The sequence below is a fragment of the Rhinopithecus roxellana genome, chromosome 2, assembly GCF_007565055.1.
Source record: "Rhinopithecus roxellana isolate Shanxi Qingling chromosome 2, ASM756505v1, whole genome shotgun sequence".
Taxonomy (NCBI): domain Eukaryota; kingdom Metazoa; phylum Chordata; class Mammalia; order Primates; family Cercopithecidae; genus Rhinopithecus; species Rhinopithecus roxellana.
The window spans coordinates 142327263-142345878 of record NC_044550.1 but is presented as its reverse complement, the minus strand read 5'-3'; the positions used below and the strand labels follow the sequence as shown (position 1 = coordinate 142345878).

Sequence of the window (18616 nt, the reverse complement as noted above, 5' to 3'; positions counted from 1 at the left end):
CCTCTCTGTTTTTCCTCAGTTATAAAAAGAGTAAGTTGCATTGCATGATTTTGAAGAGCCCTCCAAAGTTTAATAATTCTGGGATACTTTTTAAACTTTGTCAAATTAGGTCTATCAGAATTTGATTTAAAATATTTGAATATTAATATAATTCTACCAGCATGTAAATTCCCTAACACTTAAAAATGTATGATGGTGGAAAATTTCAGTTAATTATTTACCCTAAATGATTTGAGATCTACTTTTACTAACCTTGACTTTAATTCTAGAAATAACACCAGATATTCTGTACTGCTTCTCCATTCTCATAAAAAGCAAACATTATAAATGTGAAAAATATACTATATTTCTATAAATGCAACAAATCTTTTGTTCTGTAAGCAGAACAGAATGCAAAGATGAGGAAATAGACCACAAAAATCAATCAGGACAGGGACCACTATATCCCTAACGACCTGTACAGAACATGGTATTTAAATCATTTCTGAATTTAAATTTTAAAAAATGAATAAACTAATGGCACAGACCTTGACTTGAAAGATTTTAAAATCCAGCAACAGAGGGTCTGGAATGAAACTCTTACTGAATTAAAAAGAGGTAAGTATGTCCTTTATTTGGGTGAAGTTGAGGTTTTTGAGGTGAGGGTTTAGAAATATACCTCAAGATTAATTTGGCAATGGTGAAAAATGGATTTACGAGGGACGATACCTCGTAAGGAAACCAGTCAGAAAACTCTACCATGTGAGAGGCACAGTTCAAACTTGACTGAAAGCAACAAGATCTGAAAGGGTGGTGGAAGTTGAAGATATTACAGAGGCCTTATAGGATGGCTGTGGCAAACGGAGAGGAAAAAGTCAAAGATGACAGCAATTTCAAGTTTGAGTGACTGGAAGAAGAACACTAAAATTAACACAAGTAAGGAGGTAAGAATATTGTTTCAGGAGGATTGAGTGCGGCTTTAGACATGTTTGGTTTTAACTATGTATCAAGCAATCAAACGGCTAGGACAGGAGTCTAGAGCCAAAAATTAATCTATTCAAGAAACTGGAAATTTAAAGTGTGAACAAGTGAGCCCTGGGTTAACACTGGTTATCTTTGGTTATCTTTGTATTCTATTCACTCGATACCACAAACGCATGGCACCAAAATGTCTTCTGTAATAAAAAAACTTAGAGTTTGAAATGCAAAACTAAGATTTCTAGCACAATGTTAAATCTTTCACTTTGTTAAAAACAACTGGGAAATACTTCTAACTTAATTAATAAATGAAAAACTTAAAAATGTCAAATTTAAATTCAGGCTGGGTGCAGTGGCTCATGCCTTAAAAGTGTTAAATTTAAGTAAATGCTGAATTTCATGCCATAAAGGCATTAATGTTTAAGCTTACTTCTTATTTTTTATGAAGAAAATATCAGAAATATAAGAACTACAAATCAAGAAGATAAAAAAAAAATCCCAGCACCACTGAGGGTGGATCACTTGAGGTCAGGAATTTGAGACCAGCCTGGCCAACATGGTGAAACTCCGTTTCTACAAAAATACAAAAATTAGCCGGATTCAGTGACATATGTCTATAGTTCCAGCTACTCAGGAGGCTGAGGCAGGAGGATCGCTTGCACCTGGGAGGTGGAGGTTGCAGTGAACCAAGACTGTGCCATCGCACAGTCCCCCGGGCAACAGGGCGAGACTGACACACACACACACACACACACACACACACACACACACAATTTAAATTCAGTTGCATTATACCAAGAGATCTGGCTCTACAAATCACATGGTAGACTGAAAACTAGGCAGTCAAGAACTTTGATATATGCTCAAAACTGAAGATGACTTCATGGTAAAAGCCATATAATATAGAGATTTTATTTCTTTGTGTATCCTAAATAAATCACTGTAATATATACCTATAAGTATACATTTATGAGAGAAGATCAAGATGAAAAAGATCAAGGCAAAAAAAGTAAATGGAGTAAACTTTAACCTTTAAACTATGTCCCGTTACCATATCACTTACAATGCAGGAACTGACATTAAATTTAAAAATTATAATACAGCATGATGAAGCTACACACAGAATGCATAGGATAAGCTAAGATAGCAAGGCAAGCTTAGACAGCTGCAGAGGTCAAAGATTGATTTCCAGTCAACCTGGAACTCCGAGTACAGTGAAAGCCCCCTTTTCAGATGAAACCTACAGTTGGTCCACTAAAGAAAAAAGTCAATAATCATAAAAATAATATATACATTCCCTTAAAGATGTTCTTTTAACTTGAACATATACATGCACATTCATTTGTAAATCTTTTTATATAGGGTTAATACCACATACTTGATAGGGGTCTCCTACTGAGTTTGGGTCCTTTTTCTTGCATAAGCCATACCCATAATGATCCATCATCTATGATTTCCACTTACAGTTTCTATAAATGGAAACAGAACTCAAAAGCACTTCTGAAAGAATATGAATACAGAATCCATTAGACCAGTGGTCTGTCCACCATAGGAAAAACTTGTGCCAGACTGTAAATTAATGCATTGCTTTCTTCAAGGAGAAAGTCTCACCATGAAAACAAAACATCTGCTGAACCAGTGTGCATTAGTTTGCCTAATGTAGTTAATTAATATTCTAATATGCGCTCCTTATATCCTTGAGGACCCCTAATAGTCTGAAGACCAGGTAGCTGGTTGATGGCCCTTGACAGGCACTGCTTTAGACTTTGATGACTTTTTCCCTAGTCTCTTACAATTATCCAGCCTTTATCCAACTTGATAGAATTTTTTAAATAACTCATTTATAGAGAGGCATCCCAAAGCATTCAACTTAATTTTCATAGGAAGAATTCTCTTTTCTTTACACTTTCATCAATTTATATGTTTACTCATGTTTTATAATTACTATAATGAGTATAATTGTTAAAAAAAGGTTCATGAATAAACAGAACCAACTTCTGGTAAGTACTCAATTCAACGAGTAAGCAGAGATGTACAGGTGAGCTATGGAGCTGCCTACTTACCCATGAGTGTTCAGTTGGCCCGTGGTATCAGTAAGTACATTTTACAGCAGAAGAGTGTGCATCAGGTTAGAGCTACAAGTCAGTTCAGAAGTAGTTGGTGACGAGTCCTTCTGCTGTTATTTTCCCACATTATCACTTATTAATGGTAGCCTAAGTGACACAGCAGAAAGAGTCTGAGTCAATAGCAAAGCCACTCACCAGCTAGCTGTATAATTTGGGCAAACCATTTCACCTCTTTTGTCTTCAGTTTTCTCTTCAGTAATAGGATTAAGTGGCACATCTAAGTATTGAGTAATGGTCAGGATTTGTAGCAGCAGCTACTATCTCTTAAGTGCCCAAATGAGCACAAAAATATATAAAATACTTTAGACTGACTGGGGCATTTTGCTGTCAGAAAAACTCTGTCAAACAGGGGTCATTCCTGCCCCCAGCCTGCCACTCCTTATAGACAAAGATAATGAAGTAAGATTAATTAACCTGACTTAATACCTATATCTGGTGAGTGGCAGGGTCCAGGATGGACTCTAAAAACCATATACTTTCGAATACACCACACTGCTTCTTGCTTTCAAAGCAAGAAGTATTCTCATTCACTACTCACAAATACCTTGTGGGGCAGGTATAGTAGTTGTGAAAATGAGAAAGTAGATTGAGAGTATAGGTGACTTGGACAAGGATAGATGTCTAGTAGAGAGTAGCAGAGTAGACAAATTCTTTGCCGATAATATCTGACCAAACTAAAAGCAAGTAAGGCACAAAAGGGGGGGAAAAACAGAGTACTTAAGGAACACATGATTTCTTACATAACAAAATATTCAGTTCATCATAACTGCAGTTAAATGCCAAATGACATTTATTCACCAAGTACAAGTGCCTCACAGATTTCTCCCTACTTAGCACCCTCCCAATTTCTGCTGCTGTTTCTTACAAAGTACTGGCCTACAGTAACATCAAAAGAATCGTTTTATTCCACAACTACCTATCAGTACTGACACCTGGTAGTAAAGCAAGGGACATTTTAAAACTCAGCTAAATTAACATTATGTAGCCTTTATTTAAGCTCACCTGTAAAAGTTATTACGGTTGATACTACTATGGTATAACAAAATCATTACTTTTGAAAACAGTCCTTTGGCTTGATGACTGGTAAAAAACAAAGTTCCCTTGCTGTCCACTCCTTAGATTTTTGTCAATGTAAGTATATATTTGCTGTGCGCAAGGATGAAAACTGTAATATCATTTAAAAAATGATGGAAAACCACTGCTAAATTCTTGCCTGATCCATTATGGTTGGCATGTGCTGAGACACCCAATTATCTTATGTGCCATAAAAAGTAACAATCTGGATAACCACAAATTTGTCTTTTACTGACTTCAACCAAATCCAGACGTGCTTCAACCAAATCCAAAGCTATGTGTTTCACCACATAGCTTTATGGTGATGGAGGTTAAAAAAATTTTTTTTAATCAATCAGTACTCTCCAGACACAAGTATAATCAATTAAAGTTGCCTGTGCTCGCTGAACACATTATGAGCCAATCACAGATCAACTTGATTCTGCTGTAGGACCAATCCAGATTTTATAAATTATATATTTTTGTCAGAATAGCATAAGTCAGGTAGGGAAAGGGTAGTAATGGGCAGTGTGAGCAATAAAGAGGAGAAAATGTGAAGCACTGTTTCTCAATTGCTCATAATTAGAAATGGTTAATCACTACAAATGTTAATTAAACCAGTTACGCATTAAACTGCCTAGCTTGCCCTAAAACTAGACCCAAAGAAAAGCCACCAATAACCTGTTCAATAATTTAACTTCAGCAAAAAGCAAAATGAGGATGTTAGTGGTCAAATGGAGATTAGTGGAGACCAGTTGAGGCCAGAATTTCTTAGTGTTAATCATGCGTTAGATTAAATCCAATGTTCTTAGGAGGCACTTCAGAGTAGTCCTCCCAAACTCCAATGGGGGGAAGGAGATGACAAATAAATTTAGGACAAACTGATTTAGGCCTCTCCAAAGAACCACGCGGAAACCAGGCGAGCAATTCTAAACTCCTGTGGAGCACAGACTTGAGTATTCCTTTTTCCTGCTTATCAAAGAAATAGCTCCTTAAAGAAAGGCAAATATTAAGTAGAAATGAACCAACCAACCTCAAGTCTAAATCCTCTCTTATTCTCCACGCTATCGCCAAAGTAGCCTTCTAAAGTGCAATTCCTGACTACATCACTCTACTTAAAATGTTTATTTTTGTTTGTTTTTGATCAGCTACAAGATAAATAAAAGCTAAGATCTCTAGCATGGAATTCAGGATTTTTAATGATCTAGTAGTCTTTCCTGACTTTCCAGGCTCACCTTCCTCTCAACTTATTTCACTTTCTCCATTATAAAAAGGTGTAAATGAGCCGGGTGTGGTGGCTCACGCCTGTGATCCCAGCACTTTCGGAGGCTGAGGGGGGGCAGATCAGGAGGTCAGGAGTTCAAGACCGGGCTGGCCAATAGTGAAACCCCATCTCTAGTAAAAATACAAAAAATTAGCTGGGTGTGGTAGCGAGTGTCTGTAATCTCAGCTACCTGGGAGGCTGAGGCAGGAGTATCACTTGAACCAGAGAGGCAGAGGTTGTAGTGAGCCAAGATTGCACCACCACACTCCAGTCCAGGTGATAGAGCGAGTCTCTGTCTCAATAATAATAATAATAATAATAATAAATTTAAAAAGAGTAAAAACACACTACATCAAAATAATCAAAAGAAATATTATGGAATACTTCTTAATGAAAGGCACTGCAGATAATACAAGTATGAGTAGACTTAAGCTTCAGTTAACCCTTTTGGCTCTGTTTCCTGGCCATCTGTAAAACTAGGTACCTCAACTATGTTACTAGGTAACACTACTTATAGTAAAAATGATCCCTGTGATTAAATCAAGACTCAGGAACTATAAATGAACCATAAATATCTCATAAGGAAGCTACAGCTTTGACTTCCCTGTGATGGCTCTTTTAATTAGCATAGCTTTTACAGAACCCTGGAAACTCAGTCTATGGAGTTTGTGTTAAGAGTTACTGGCTCCTGTGGGACGTGTTTTTTTTTTTTTAAGCTAAGGCAGCTCCTGCACCACCTAGCGTGAGCTTCCTCTGAGGTGCTGCCCAGATGGCTACGAGCTGCCTGCGTGGACTGCTGTGAAAATCACTCCCACTGAGGAACATTTGATGCTGCCCTGCTGGCAAGCTATGATTCCTGTCTGATAGCCTTCTAAGTAAACAAGCTTTCTGAACTTGAAGTTTAGTTAAATCCAAGAAAACCCCTTCATTTGCACAGCAACAAGTGTCTAAGAGTCTTAATATGATATTCCAGACATTCTACAATCTAAACCTAATCTCATATACAGCTTTTACTCATCTTTTTTTTTTCTGGGAAATCCTCTTCAGGTAACATATACCACCTCCCCATACTTAATCTCTTCAGCCACTGCTGAGGTGAAGCTATAGATATTTTTCAACCATGAAGGAGGTGTCGCATAGTTTGAAAATGCAAGAGAACTCTGCTAGTGAAGCTAAGTAAACAAGTCTAACAGAAAATGATGGAAATATATTGAGAATAAAATTAGATTAAATTGGTGAAGAGATATGGTAATAGCATATTAAAATGTAAAATGTCCAGATAAAGAGTGTCTACGAGACCAGTTTGGATGTAAGAAAAGAGCAGAGCTAGGTAGTATATTACATATGCCCTTATTCCTACATTATTACCCATGAGGACAGGCCAGGGAGCCCTGTATCAGGATCAAAGCAGATGACTTGTAAGAGTTAGACAATTCAGTCAGTCCTTACCCTGGGAGAGGAAGAAGGGATGGGTGAAAGGATTACAACGGAGATGGCATTTGCCAGTGTTCAGGGAGGGAATATCGTAGTTACTTAAGTCAGATCCAGTTATACCTTCTCATCCTGATTATCATAATCAGCCTGTCCCACTAGAATTTGCAAGCTGATGTTAATTGTGTAGAACTTTTCATGGCACCTCGGTTTCTTTGATTGAAAGCTATTATAACTGCCTCTTTCTCTACTATAAAGTTGTCAATTACGCTAATTTGTTATACCTTAAGAGTCAACTGCATTATTTCCTAAGTCTGGTGGTTAAGAGTTTACAAAGACAATGCACTTAAAAATTTTTAGATCGTCTAAAATTGCTAAAGCCTCTAGTTTCAAGTTCATAAACTCTTAGATTAAAACACCCAGTAACAGCAAAATAGAGAAAAATTAGTCAACAGAGAAGAAGAAAGAAATACAAGTGCAGAAAGAGACACTAGCAAGAAATCATATAGATCTGGAGAGAGAGAAAGTAGCCCTAGCTCCTAGGTTTCTGTTATTGGTGCCAGTTGCTTTTGAGGCCCAGCTGCACTTCTCGCCCTTGGCCTCTGATATAAACTATATTCCTTTTCTAATATGACATTCCTTTTGCTTATGCTAATTTAAGTAATATTGTTTAATTTGTCCTGAAATACTCCTTAAGTCCAAAAAGGCAGAGAGGAACAAAGTATAACAGTTTACATATTTAGTATTTTTCACTATTTTATATATGTGTGTATACACATCATTTACACACTGTAAATGATGCCTTAAAGAGAAAGGGAGAGAGAACTCAAGTATAGTTATTTTCTACTGTGATTGTAAACTCCCTATTTATTTATTTATTTATTTATTTATTTTCGAGATGGAGTCTCACTCTGTCACCCAGGATGAAGTGTAGTGGCGTGATGTCGGCTTACTGCAACCTCTGCTTCCCAGGTTCAAGCGATTCTCCTGCCTCAGCCTCCAGAGTAGCTGGGATTACAGGGGTGCACCATGATGCCCAGCTAGTTTCTTTTGCATTTTTAGTAGAGATGTGGTTTCACCATTTTGGTCAGGCTGCTATCAAACTCCTGACCTCAGGTGATCCACCCACCTCAGCCTACCAAAGTGCTGGGATTAAAAGCTTGAGCCACCACACCCGACCCTCATTTATCTTTTTATCCTCACAATGCCTTATACTATTTATTTATTTATTTATTTTTGAGACAAGGTCTTGCTGTCCCGTAGGCTGGAGTGCAGTGGCCTGACCATGGCTCACTGTAGTGTCGACCTCCCGCTCAAATGATCAATCATCTCACCTCCCTACCCCTGCCCCCGTGAAGCTGGGACTGGAGGCACATGCCACTACACCTAGCTAATTTTATTTATTTTTTGTAGACACAGGGTCTCGCTATGTTGTCCAGACTGGTCTCAAAACTCCTGGACTGAAGAATCCTCCTGCCTTGGCCTCCCAAAGTGCTGGGATTGCACAGTCTTGAGCCACTACACCTGGCCCCTTATACACATTTAACAAATGTTTATTGAATAGACATACAATTTAAAAAGAATGAAATTCATTTGGCCAAAATAACAAACCTAATCGTGGAGTTTTCAAAAGCATTTCATTTCAAACTAATAAGTTCTTTATAATTCTCATTAGCATAATTCTGATTAAACACACTCACATACACAAAGAAATGCTGTTTTCTATTTTCTAAATAGAATACTGCACTGACATAATTTGGGTTTTGATTTATTTAGATTCTGTGTCAGCTCATGGGACTCTGAAGCCTTTTTAGTAGTCATTAAGACCGTTCACAAACTATTCCAGTTCTCCTCTTTCTGGGCACATGGTAGAAATGCATTTCCCCATCTCTTTGAAGTTGGGGGTAGTCAAGTGACTTTTGGCCAATGAAATAGCAGTAGAAGTTACCTGTGTCACTTCCAGACAGAAGCCCTGAAGAGCCAATGTACACCGGGTGCAGTGGCTCACGCCTGTAATTTTGGGAGGCTGAGGCAGGTGGATCACGAGGTCAGGAGTTGGAGATCAGGCTGGACAACATGGTGAAACCCTATCTCTACAACAAATACAAAAATTAGCCAGGCATGGTGGCGGGCGCCTGTAATCCCAGCTACTTGGGAGGCTGAGGCAGGAGAATTGCTTGAAACTGAAGGCAGATGTTGCAGTGAGCTGAGATCCTGCCATTGAACTCCAGCCTGGGCAATAAGAGTGAAACTCCGTCTCACACGCACACACACACACAAAAAAAAAAAAAAAAGAAAAGAACCAATGTAAAATCACCACATCCTTTTCCCTGTCCTAACAACTGTAGAAGCACGTGTTGAAATACAGCCTCCGATAGCCTGAGACTGACCATTTGTAATGGAGTTCTCTTGCTGACCTGCTTCAGCATGTAGTATAACAGAAAAAAAACTTTGCTGTTTAAAATCAATAGGATGTGAGAGTTCTTTCGTTACCACAGCATAATCTATCCTGCCTGGTATACTCAGCAAACCCCTTTCTCATAAATGGAATGAAGCAATGAATAGCTCTGGCCCTCTAGTTTCAGAATGGTATCATTCTGTACAGCACTATCATTTAGAGAATACTTTTGAATGGAAGTGCCCCTCATTATCCAAACTCATCATCCCAACACAGGAACTGAATGGATTTTGATAAATTTTTGGATCAACACCTCATTCTCTCAACTCTCTGTACCTGCCATCTCAAACTCTGAAACCAAATACATTTGGATAGGTGCCATTCCTTGCCTTCCATACTCTTGCCACCTGCACTCAGGAATGGAATAAATTTAGACAGTGAAGAATTCTTGATATACTATTTCATTTGTACTCTGCTGTTTTTCTACTACCCAGTACCCAGTAGATTCTCATTTATTCCATAAATGAATTTATGTACTGTCATCATTCTAATTTTACAAATAAGGCAATAGATTCAGGGAGGTTCATCGACTTGCTGGAAACAACCCTGCACATTCAGTAGTGACACAATCCCAGAGTTTCTGGCTTCAAATCTTCACTCTTTCCACTCTGTACTGTGCTTTCTTAGGTTTCTCATAGCTATAGAATGCTTATGATTTGATAGTAAATTAACAGTACAAATAGTGTTTGTGATTAAAAAAAAAAGTCAATCACATATTTACATCCAAGAATAAAGTCATTCCTCAAGGACTTCAACTTGCCTATACCTAGTCTAAGTCATAGACACTAAATACCCTGAAGCACAGAACAAGAAGGTGCCCTAGAGGTCCTTCAACAGGCAACTTGCAGAACAATGAAGAAATGTGAAAGAACTGGGGGAAAGTAGCGTTCTCCTTTGCTATACAGTATGTTAAAATCCTGACTTTTAAATTATCTTCACTTTGGACCTTACCAAATTGGCTAACCTCAACTCTTTGCTTTCCAATTCTCATTGAACCTCAGTTGTAAGAAATACTAATGAAGAACTGCCTGAAGAATAGATAATTCATCTTTTTTTATTTTTATTTTTTGAGATGGAGTCTCACTCTGTTGCCCAGGCTGGAGTGCAGTGGCACCAACTCAGCTCACTACAACCTCCACCTCTTGGGTTCAAGCGAATCTCCTCCTTCAGCCTCCTGAGTAGCTGGGACTACAGGTACGTGCCATCACACCTGGCTAATTTTTGTATTTTTAGTAGAGACGGGGTTTAACTGTGTTGGCCAGGGTGGTCTCGAACTCCTGACCTCAAGTGATCCACCTGCCTCGGCCTCCCAAAGTGCTGGGATTACAGGCGTGAGCCACTGTGCCCAGCTAATTCATCCATTTTTTAGATTCAGTGGTCCTCAATTTGTGTTACATAGTCAAATAGATTTGGAAAAGATTACAAAATATATCCCTCTTTAAAATAGCAACTTGAACATTAGTATAATAAATCTCCAAGAAATTCTGTAGTAAAACCAATTTTCTAATCTAGTTGTCTCAAACTTACCTTGAGCTCAGAACCTTGTTGCAAGAAAGGAAATATTTTCTCATTCCTTAGAACAGTTTGGGAAATACTGTCCTAGATCATTCTAAAAGTTATAAATGGATCAAGTAACTCCACTCCTTCAGAAAACTTATTGTTAACAGTTTTATTACTCTCCTGTATTGAAAAACACTGTTGTGCAAAATTCACTATTTTCCTTAGGGGTGTTTTAAAGATATTGTCAACTGCATCCCATATCTCCTTTTTGTATTAGGGCCATGAGGAAAATATGCCTCTCAGGCCTCATTACTGGAAAACGCCTTGCTTAGGGCAGAACTGGTTTGTTTCTAATCTTGGAATTAGAAACAAATGAAACTTTGTTATTTTATTTATTTTTATTTATCTTTTTGAGCAGGGGTCTCACTATGTTGCCCAGGCTGGTCTTGAACTCCTGAGCTCATGTGATCTGCTCACCATGGCCTCTCAAAGTGCCGGAATCACAGGTGTGAGTCACCGCGCCCGGCCAAAACAGGCTGAAACTTACGTTGTTCCTTTTTCTCTTTTTACCTAGCTCCCAGGAAGCCCAAGGCCCAAACTGTGACTCATCTCTAGCACAGGATCTTTTAAACAGGAACTTGGTATTATCTTTTTTCTTGACTTTGTATTCTTCTTTTCCTGCTCTACCTCAATTTTTCCATTTAGTTTGTTTTATCCTATGGTACTACATGGTCCCTAGATTGCTTCAAATATATAGTTTCTGGAACTATATATTGTACATATTGCATCTTCTTACAATTTCATGTTGATTCCATCCTCCCTGCCCAATTACCCAATAATGTCAGCGTATTCATCTTTGTGTAAAAGTATTCACGTAAGTCATAACAAGCCAATAGGACATACACATTCACAATACAGTCAAATCTGTAAATGCTGAAAACCAGAAAAAAAAAAAAAAGGAAAAAAAAAAGGTCATGATTTTTTTTTGCCACCAGAGGTCTAATAACCAAAAAGAGTTATTAAACTGTTTCCTAACAGGAAGGAGAATCAACATTTATTTAGCACCAGCAGATGCCAGGCACATAACAGCAGCTCCATTTTTCAAAGCAAGCAGGAGGGGCATCTGCACATCTAACCTCTGGAAGAAGACACCAGAAACAGAATATTGGGGTGGGGGGTGCAGGGGTGGGTGGGGAAAGCCTGTCTGTCCCTTTTGTACCTTTTGAATTCTGTGAACTTGTCGACTACTAAAGAATAATTTAAAAAACGAAATGAAGAGATAAAAAACCACAGTAATGCTTTACTCTTTGACACAGTAAACTTTTTTCGCCAGCTTCTGATCCCAGAGTATGCACTGAAATAAACGCCTAAATGGAAAAGTTTCACCAGACACGCCGGGTCTTGGGAAAATGAAGTCCTCGTCTTACTCTCCACACTCCGGGGGCGAGGCTATTATTTAAAAGAAAAGCTTAAAAACTTAGGTCAAAATTGCCTGCAAGTAATAAGGAGAGGAAAAAAAAATCCGAAATGGTTTCCAGTTTGTTTTATTGGCAAGGACAGTCCGGGAGCAGCAACGTGTGCACCGCAGTCCGCTCCTCACCGCCAGCCACCAGCGCCGCGTCCACAACTTTCCACAACTCCAGGGCGGCCCGGGCGCCGGCTCCAGCGCTCGGGGATGCGCAGCGGGGAGGCCGGGCCGGGGTTCGAGCCCCGGGCGCCGTGTAGGGAGGCCCCTGCCCGGTCCGGCCCCACCGAATCGGAGGGCCTCGCAGCCGCCTCCCGGAGGGGCAGCGTCTTCGCGCCCAGCGCGCTCGGGGCGGCCGCGGCTGGGCGTGAGAGTCGCGTGGGGGCGGGGAGCGGGCCCTGCCCGGAGCTGCCCCCTCCCCGACGCCGAGGAGGAAGTCGCACTTACCACGTCGGGCTACGGAGGCGGCCGGGGGTCACGGCGGGCCAGGCCGGCCAGGCGGGAGGAGCGGGGGAGCCGGGGGCCGGGGCCGGCGAGCTGAGGTGTGGGATGCTCGGCCCCTCGCGCGCCCCTGGCCCCGTCCGGGCAGCCTCACCCCCGGCGCCGGCCGGCCCGGAGCGAGCCACTCCCGCTCCGTCAGGCGGTGCCAGGCCAGGGGGTCAGAGTACCCCCGCGGCCCCGAGGGGGCAGGCGAGTAGGTGGGGGTCGGGGACCGGTTAGCCAGTCAGTCCCCGCGCGGCGCAAGCGGCTGCCCGCCCCGCCCCCTCCCGCCAGGCCCCGCCCCGCCCCTCCCGCCAGGCCCCGCCCCCTCGCCGGGCCGCGCGCCCCAAGAGACCGCGGCAGTCATTTCCCCGCCGGGGGTTTCTTTGCTCTCCTGCGCGGCCCGAGCTGGGGAAGGGGTTGGGGGAAGGGGAGCGTCTGTGGCGAGGGGAGCTAGTGGGGGAAGGGGACGTCAGACTGGGCGGGGCTATGGCGAGGAGGGGGCGTGGCGTAGCGGACCTGACAAAGATTCTGGTTGTTCCCCGCCCCTTGAAACTGGGGTTAGGGGAATTCCTGGGGGTGGAAGTTAGGAAGAGGTCCCTCTGCAGGGCTGGAAGGCCGTGAGAGAGGCGGCCTCTGTCATCTCAGAGCTTAGAGGAAACTCACCAAGACTCGCCTCCCTTCTCCAGCCTCAGTAACCATTCCCCTTGCAATAATCTGATAATTATTGTGCTCTAGGTGGTGGGTTTGTGGCATCGCAAATATCATCCTCAGCACTGTGACTGTAATCATTGTTTTCCAGTGGTGGAATAAGAATCTGAAAAAGTGGGTTCTTTATTCAGTCCTCTACCCAACATTGAATTCCTATATGCTAGGCTGTGAGAATAACAACTAATTTATTTGGCACCTTATGAAAACACTAAAGTACTTTACATGTTAATTCACCATCAGGTTTGAGCAAAACAGCTATGTTCCCTGCCCCCAGTAGCTCATGATGCATTCGGAAGGGAGGGATTTCCGTACTTTGTCTCTGAGTGATGCGTAAACCAAATGCCCATCTTTTGGTTCTTAAAGTAATGCCTGTGTTCATTATTCGTAGATTAGTGTTTGCTACTCTGAGTTAGTTGTATGCTCTCCGTCCGTGATGGTTGAATGTGGTCATTCCCCGCAAATAACATTTGTTCAGGAGATCTTCAGTTTATCTCCATAATAAAAAACCCAATGCAAGCAAAGCAAGTGGTCCAGAAGACTGATAATCAAATAACATAACCAAATTGTGGTAGCAGCCTGGGGTGGCTGGGAGATCTATTTAGGGATGTTTTGTGCACTTCCACTTGGGGAAGTGGTTAGGAAAAAACAATATGATGTAAAAGAATGAAGTACTGACATGGACTGCTAGTTCACAGGGAAGTGGGTGGGACAATTTAAGATTGTTACAGTCAGGAAGAAGATACATCACAAACTCTCCCAAGGAGGGTTCCAACCACAAAGTACAGGATACATTTTTTATCGGAGCTATGTGGAAGAGACACCCTCCACCTCCTATGCAATGACACCTATGCCCATAGATAAAAATTGCCTCTGTAACTTTGTTTTTAAATACAAAAGACAATTGTGTAAACAAACCCACTGCTTGAATTTTTGGAATTTGGTACTACGTTTCAGCCCTTATTGGATTTTTCAATGTTTACCTTTGTGTACATTAACAGCAAATGACATTCTTCTCATAGCTTTTTTTTCCCCTGCTCATAGTTACTTGTTCAGTTTTGGATTTTTAGTCCAGCGTTTTTCTTTCAGTTTTATAATGAGAAAGACTAGAAAAGCATTGCAATCAAATCAGATTACAATTGCAGTAAAAATTCCTTATTTAAGAAATAGGCTTTCCCAGCCAGGTGCGGTGACTCACGCCTTAATCCCAGCACTTTGGGAGGCCAAGGCGGGCGGATGGCGAAGTCAGGAGATTTGAGACCATCCTGGGCAACATGGTGAAACCCCGACTCTACTAAAAATATAAAAATTAGCTTGGTGTGGTGGCATGTGCCTGTAATCCCAGCTACTTGGGGAGGCTGAGGCAGGGGAATCACTTGAACCAGGGAGGTGGAGATTGCTGTGAGCCAAGATTGTGCCATTGCACTCCAGCCTGGTGACAGAGCGAGACTCCATCTAAAAAAAATAAAAGAAAGAAAGAAAGAGAGAGAGAGAGAGAAAAGAAAGAAAGAAAGGAAAAAAGAAAGAAAAAGAAAGAAAGAGGCATTCCCATACTTAATCTTTTTTTTTTTTTTTTCCTGGTGAAATATATTGTTTGTTCTATCCTGAAACCTATTTTATTTACTGATCTGTATTTTCAGCTCATTTGCTCCATCAGCCCAGTAAAAATGATGAAATAAAACATCCCCTGTGATCTGGCTCCCTCCACGGGCTCTCACGCTACTCCCAGACACTGGATTCCTTCCTCTTCTGCCAACAGGCCAAGTGCTTGCCCATGCAGCCTTCACATGTTCCTCTGTCTAGCAAGCTCTTAGCTACTCCCTCCTCCATCATGTCACTTTTCCTGACTATCCATGTAAACCTGTAACCCACCCCCCAACTCCTCTCTTCTCAGCACTGAGCACCACCTGACATATACATCTGTTTATCTCTGTACTCCCACTGGAATGTAAACTTCATGAGAGCAGAGCTTTGTTTTGTTACTTTTAAATCTCCAGTGCCTATTATTTCCCATGTCGGTCATACAGTAGATACTCAACAAATATTTTTTGAGTGAATGAATGAATCCAAATAGGAGAGATAGCTTGTATTCCTTTTGTAATGGCCAAACAGCTTTCATGCAATTTATCTTATAACTGAATCATATGACTTAGATGTATTAATAAGGTCTAAAACACAGCCCACATTTACCTTATTTAAAAGTAGAATTTGGCTGGAAGTGGTGGCTCATGCGGGTAATCCCAGCATTTTGGGAGGCCCAGGTGGGTGGATCACTTGAGGTCAGGAACTTGAGCCCAGACTGGGCAACACGTTGAAACCCCACCTCTACCAAAAATACAAAAATTTGCTGGGTGTGATGATGGGTGCCTGTAATCTCAGCTACTTGGGAGGCTGAGGCAGGAGGATTGCTTGAACCTGGGTGGGGGAGGTTGCAGTGAACTGAGATTGCGCCACTGCACTCTAGCCTGGGAGACAGAGCGAGATTCCATCTCAAAAGAAAAAAAAAAAACGTAGAGTTTGAAAAGGCATTTTATCTCTCATTCTGGCAATACTAAGGAACAGGATTTGAAGAAGCATTCGCAGCTAAGAATTTATGCTGAGATCTTACAACTTCGGCCATAAATGGATCCGTAGAATCAGAGGGAATGAGGGATCAATACATGCTGTGAAAGTCTTAATAATTTTTCATGAGAGGAAACACAGCCATAATCAGAAAATTTGAAAACTCTACTGATAATTTGATACATGATGTCAGTAGGACGTCTTTTGTGAATGCTTAAATAATTTTAATTGATACTTATGATGATGAGGTTAACAATGTTTTAGTCTGGTTAAAGTGTAATACCAATAGATAGTAAAGAGAACTTAACCCTAGTATGTAAATGCGCTTAATAAAGAAATGGTTTGATTTTTCATTTTGTGCTCTGCCTACTGGGTGTGTGGGTGGGGAGGATTAAAAGATTAAACTATGATTATATACAGTATATGTGTTCAAAATCTGGATCCCAGGAATGTGATCTTTTTTAGAGGACTTAGGATTTCTTTTAGTAGTATTTCTGCTCTCCAAGTTCTGACATGAACAGCCTCCTGTGGAATCAGTCTCATTAAAATAGAGAGCTATATAAATATGACCAGATCATACCCCTGGGAAGCAAATCTCCAAATCAGGAGAGACAGGTGGCCAGGTAAACCCAACTAAAAGTGTGTCCCTTGAAGTTTACCTTATATTCTCACTCTAGTTTCTCTTGGTTCACCTGTCAATTTGGTCCAAATACAAAAAAAAAAGAAAAAAGAAAAGAGAATTTCCTTAGCTTTTTTTTTTTTTTTTTTTTTTTGAGACTGAGTCTTGCTCTGTTGCTAGACTGGAGTGCAATGGCATGATCTCAGCTCACTGCAGGTTCAAGTGCTTCCCCTGCCTCAGCCTCCTGAGTAGCTGCTGGGACTACAGGCCCGCACCACCATGTCCAGTTAACTTTTTGTATTTTAGTAGAGATGGGGTTTCACCATGTTGGTCTTGATCTCCTGACCTTGTGATCTGCCCGCCTCGGCCTCCCAAAGTGTTGGGATTACAGGCATGAGCCACCACGCCCAGCCTCAGCTCTCTTAACCACAGCTAAACCAATCTAGAATTTCTAAGTGAACTTTGCTAAAATCTAAAGGAGAATAAAAATGAAATTATTACTATATTATGGAAAATATAAACAACACCAATAACTTTATTCATTTGTTCAGCTTCTCTTCTCAGTTTCCATTCTTCCAAGAACAAACTTCCATCCCCAAGGGGAGATATAAATTTGCAGGCAACCTACCTAGTTTCCTTCCCTCTAGGCTCTCTTTTTCTCTGCACGGTAAGGTCATTTTTCTGTCTTATTATTTTTTTTCTTTTTAGACGGGGTCCTGCTGTGTTGCCCAGGCTGGGGTATGTTGGCGCGATCCTCCCACCTCAGCCTCCTGAGTAGCTGGGACTACAAGCCACCATGCCGGCTAATTTTATTTATTTATTTTGTAGAGATGGAGTCTTACTATGTTGCCTAGGCTGGTCTCAAACTCCCAGGCTCAACTGATCCTCCTCCTCAACCTGCCAAACTGTTGAGATTACAGGCATGGGCCATCACGCCTGGACCACTTTTCTCTTTCACATGGCCACCACAAGCCTGTCCCAATCACAGCCAAGACTAAAAGCCCCACTTGTCCTCTGTCCCCATTCTTCTGGTGAGAGGGATACGGCATAGTCCGGGTCAAACTGCGGGACTATGGTGACTGTCATAATATATGAGCTACTTCTTCGGGTGAGACTCACTCTTTACACGTGTTAGGAAGGTCATTACCGGCCCACTGTCAGGCCACTCCTTGCAGTCCCCAGAGCATTCCCGAAAGAACTGCCCAACACAGCGTTGGGGACATGGGGAAGGAATGTGCATTCTCTCATGCACGTATTTCCATTCACCCATTCATAAGTAGGTGTCCTATAACCAGGCCACAGTTACTGACTGAATAAAAAGGTCTTTGCAAAAGGACTTTCCATACTTCCTGCCAGTCTCCTTAACCTTTCTAAAATACAAATTTAATTCTGTTCATCCCCCAGGACCGTGTTTAACATGCTTTAGTGACTCTATTGCTTTCAAGGTAAAGTTCAAACACCTTAGCATTGTTGTAAGGTCCTTTATAATCTAACCCCTATCTACCTATTTAGCCCTATGTCTATTCTGAACTATTTGCAGCATTGAGAACGTATCATTTTTCCCACAGCTGTGCTTTTAAATAAGTTTCCTCCTTCCGAAATACCCTTCTTTCCAATATCTGCTAGCCCTCAAGACTCAGCTCCAGGGTCACTTCCTCTGGCGATCTTTATCCTGCACTTTCCAAGCTGAGCGAGTTCCTTCTTTGTGCCCCCAAAGTACACTGGATGCCCCTTTGATTGTAGCAGTTACTCAATGGGTTGTGAACATTGGCTTACTTGTCCGTCTGCTTGACTAGCTGAGAGGTCTTTGATGGTAGGCCCTCAGAAATACTTTCTGAATGAATGAATGAATGAATGAAATCCACCCGCTGCCTATAAAGTCTTTACAAACAACAACTTATTTGAGTATGGCCATTTTTCCCCTGAGTGTTATAACATATACAGACAGGATCTTTCCTCTAATTTATAGTGTTTACTACGAGTTTCCTTAAAC

The 18616-nt window shown here is 41.3% G+C and overlaps 1 protein-coding gene across 7 annotated transcripts in view; it reads right to left on the bottom strand.

The window, feature by feature from the left end:
- Window positions 1–13137, bottom strand: part of KLHL5 (kelch like family member 5) — a 77674-nt gene extending 64537 nt beyond the window's left edge. For 3 of the 7 annotated variants that reach the window (XM_030921476.1, XM_030921477.1, XM_030921478.1), the window contains exons 1-2: window positions 12702–13047; window positions 3021–3170 (exon numbers count right to left, since the gene is read on the bottom strand). The gene's annotated coding sequence lies outside the window, so the exon portion shown is untranslated. Of the gene's footprint in view, window positions 1–3020; window positions 3171–12701 lie in introns of all 7 variants that reach the window. The other 4 variants (XM_030921486.1, XM_030921481.1, XM_030921496.1 and 1 more) reach the window with 3 other exon arrangements.
- Window positions 13138–18616: the final 5479 nt, after the last annotated feature.